Source organism: Dasypus novemcinctus, chromosome 9 (genome assembly GCF_030445035.2).
Source record: "Dasypus novemcinctus isolate mDasNov1 chromosome 9, mDasNov1.1.hap2, whole genome shotgun sequence".
NCBI lineage: Eukaryota > Metazoa > Chordata > Mammalia > Cingulata > Dasypodidae > Dasypus > Dasypus novemcinctus.
In genome coordinates this window covers 12,847,689-12,851,947 of record NC_080681.1, presented here as the reverse complement: position 1 = coordinate 12,851,947, position 4,259 = coordinate 12,847,689, and positions in this window count along the sequence as shown.

The window sequence follows — 4,259 nt, the reverse complement described above, 5'->3', positions numbered from 1 at the left end:
TATATGCACACCAATGTTCATAGCAGCATTATTCACTATTGCCAAAAGTTGGAATCAACCCAAATGCCCATCCAGAGATGAATAGATAAATAAAATGTGGTATATACATACAATGGATTACTACTCAGCTTTAAGAACGAATACACTACAAACACATGTGACAACATGGATGAATCTTGAGAACCTTATGTTGAGTGATACAACTCAGGCACTGAAGGACAAATACTACATGACCTCAATGATAGGAAATAAGTAAACCAAGCTGCCTCAGAGAGCTAGAGCCTGGGTGATAAACTTACAGGAAATTGGTGGGTAGAGGAAGGTTGTAAGCTGACACCTACCTGGGTGAAATATATGATAAGCTGGAGGTAAGTATTTGTACAGGTAAGAGATAAAATGGGGGCATAGGGATACCTTTGGGTGGGGCTTTGTGGGCTTGAGGGGGGCTAGGGATAGGAGGATGCATAATATGGCCCAAAAATTGGGGGGTGAGTGGGGGAACATATGAACATAGGAGATTGTCAGGTATATGGTTGAGAGTATAATGTTGAGACTTTTTCAAAAATATAATAAGGAAGGTTACCTGTTTAAGATGCTTAAAGGGGAGAATCTGACACAGGACAGGCTTCTAGGGAGTGTGTGGGTGTTCATTTTGTGATAGTGGGTTATGTCATTGGATGGAGACCCATACAGTAAGAGTGAAGGTATACCCACATCCTGGGGAGGACTGATGTTCTCAAATAGAGGGAATTGTATCTCTCCAGAGAAATGGTGGCTCCCAATGTGTTAGGGCAGTCGAGCATGTCAAGCCCTCAACATTATATCTCTGAACATGGCCCTTCAATCAATGAAGATTGATTGTCACTGTGGGCCCTGAGGGGAAGGGGAAAGAGTTATTGAATAGAAGGAATCAATGTAACTGTGGGGCAATGGAAGTATTCCAGAAGATTATGCAAGGATGGATATAGGACATACTAAATTACACCAAAAATGTATAGGGGCCTATAGGCTGAAATGTAAATCATAATGTAAAACATAAGATAACTAAAAATTTAGAAAATTGTATAGTCTAAAATATAAACCATAATGTAAACCCAAGTGTAACCTTGTTTGAAAGCTATTGTCTCAATATCTGTACACCAGTTGCAGAAAATATAGTATGAACATGTAAAAATATTATTACTGGGGAAGGGAAAATATGTCTTATGTTGGATGTGTGGGAGTACCATATGTTGTATATGTGAATTATTGTGATCTAAAACTTTTGTGAAGACAAGCTTAACAATTAGAAAAAAGAAAAAAGAAAAAGAAAGGGTGTAGACACTGAGGAAGAGATGGAAGAAGTTACCTTGCTAATGTGCATACAAGGCAACACTTATTGCAGTGATGGAAGACAAAATATCAAAAACAAAGTTTTTTAATTTTTTAATTTTTTGATATCCCAAATAATTTTTACTTTAATTTTTCTAAATTAGTATGTATTCTATACCTAACCTTTAAACCCATCACTATATTCCATTTTACTATTAATGAACCTGGCAATATATTAGTCTTCATTTTCAAAGAAATTTTGGATCACAGAGAGGTTCAGCAATGGCAGGGGAGGAATACTGGTGTGGAATGTTATTAATAGTGGGCACATGGTTGGGAGGGAGTTCTCCAGGGAGTTCTCCAGGGCACATAAAAATGTTTGGATATTTCCATAGTGGTTACAGTTAAAATGACAACTGAGGGAGTGCTGAGTTCCTAGCCAGGGAGCTCTATCACATTCCCTAATGGAACAGCAACAATCCCCCAAGTGCAATGGCACAGACCAAAAAAGAAGGATGGTCCAACAATGAGCGCTTGATACTAATGACTATGCTTGTGAGCCTGTGTGCCTGAAATAAGAACTAGGCCTAGAGTTGCAGGGTGCCTAAGAGTTACCTCCTGAGAGCCCCCATGTTGCTCAAATGTGGCCAGTCTCGAAGCCAAACTCAGCATGTAGATACATTCCCTTCCTCCCAACATGGGACATAACTCCTGGGAGTGAGCCTCCCTGGCACCAATGTATACTACCAAGTACCAGCTGATGATGTAACTAGAAAATGACCTTGAATAAAAGGGTCAAGTCAGATCAGCAGAATATCTCAGCCTACATGTAATATCGGGAGCTAAAAATGCTTTTTGACCTTGAATAAAAGGAGGAAATGGAAAGGACAAATGCGTGTATATGGCTATAAGTCTCTAAAAAGGAGCTGGGAGGTCATCAGAGGGGTCACCCTTATGCACACCTCAGCAGAGTCCCAGAGACAGCTAAAGTAGATACAACCCCAGGTACTGGTTCTTCTGAGGGCTACAGAGACCCACAGGTTCTATGGTCATGGCAGATGGAGACCAGTGCCATGTCAGTTGGCCCTACTTTGGAGTTTGTGTTCCTGAGTGTGATGGAGTTGGACTCAGATGTGGTCTTTGTTCACAAGCCTCTCCTGTTGCTTTTACCAGACCTGTGGTTGGTGCTGGGGTTTAGTGTATACTCAGGGGACCTGACTCTCTGGACTGTCCATGTGATAGCCAGGCCCTGAGCCTCAACAGACTTGCAACTCCTATCCTCTCATTTATTGGATTACCCCAACCAGCTAACATGGAGGTGAAGAAGGTCAACCACCACACCAGGGAACCAAGATTGCCTATAACTGAAAGCAGGAGAATTGCATCTAGCATCCATGTTGAATCTAAGCCCCCTGTTGATAGAGAAGTGGAGTGGACACAACCATTCCAAGGTCCACAGGATGGAGGAATAGAGTATAGATTAGAGTGGACTTACTGATATTCTATTCTGGAAATACTGTGATTGGTAATCAAGAAAATGTAGCATTGACATGGAGAGAATGGCCATAGTAGCTGCTGAGGGTCGGGAGTGGGAAGAAGAGATGTGATGCGGGGTCATTTTTAGGACTTGGAGTTGTCCTGGGTGGTACTGTGGGGACAGTTACTGCACATTGTATGTCCTCCCATAGCTCACTGGGTGGCCTGGGGGAGAGTGTAGACTATAATGTGGACCATTGACCATGTGGTGCAGCAGTGCTCAGAGATGTGTTCACCGAGTGCAATGAATGTCCCATGATGATGTAGGAGGTTGTTGTTGTGGGAGGAGTGGGGTGAGGGGGCTGAGGGTGTATGGGTCTGCATATTTTTTTAATGTAACATTAAAAAATAAATAGACAAAAAAAGAAATAATGGAAAACTCAAAAAAAAAAAAAAGACAAAGATAGGCAGAATGGATGAAAAAAGCATGACCCAACTATATGCTCTTTGCAAGAGACTCCCTTAAATTCAATGATACAAGTAGATTAAAAGTGAAAGGACAGAAAAAAAAATACCATGCAAATAATAACCAAAAGAGAGCTAGTGCTGATATACTAATATCAGATAAAATAGATATTGTTTTAGTTTCCTAAAGAGTGCCAAGGCAATATGCCAGAAATGGGTTGGCTTTTACAATAGAGATTTATTAAAAGTATAAGCTTACAGTTATGAGGCTGAGAAAAAAGTCCAAATCAATGTTTAGGCAAAGCAGACTTGCTGTAGGCAATCCTGGATTCCTATCACATGGGAGGGCACAATAGCAGCATCTGCCATTCTCTGCCATCTCCTCCAGACTCTGTTGCTTTCAGCTTCTGATTTCATCCAGCTTTCTCTCTGCTTCTGTGGCTACCTCTCTCCAGGGCTCCATTGACTTCAGCTTCTGGAGGTTTCTCTCTGTTTCTATGGCTTTTTCCCCTCTGTATAGTCATTAATCCCATTTATAAAGGACTTCAGTAAGAGAATTAAGACCAATCTTTGGATTCATCTTACTGAAGTAGTCTATCAAATGGCTCTTAACTGAACTAATCTAATCAAAGGTTTCCATCTACAATAAGCTCACACCCACAAGAATGGATTAAATTAAGAATATTATTTTCTGGGGTACACAAAATACTCAAATTACCACAGATATTAAGTCAAAAACTCTTATGAGGGACAAAGTAGATCACTATATACTTCTAAAGGGGTGAGTGCAAGAAGAAGATGTAATAATTATAAAAATATATGCACCTAACAGCCGAGTTCCAAAATATATGTAGCAAATATGGACAGATTTGAAGGGAGAAATAGTTCTACATTAATAGTAGGACACTTCAATACTCTGATTTCAATAACAAATATCTAGAGAGAATATCAATACTTAAATAGAAACTTGGACAATAATCTAAAACTACTATCATGCATTCCCCATC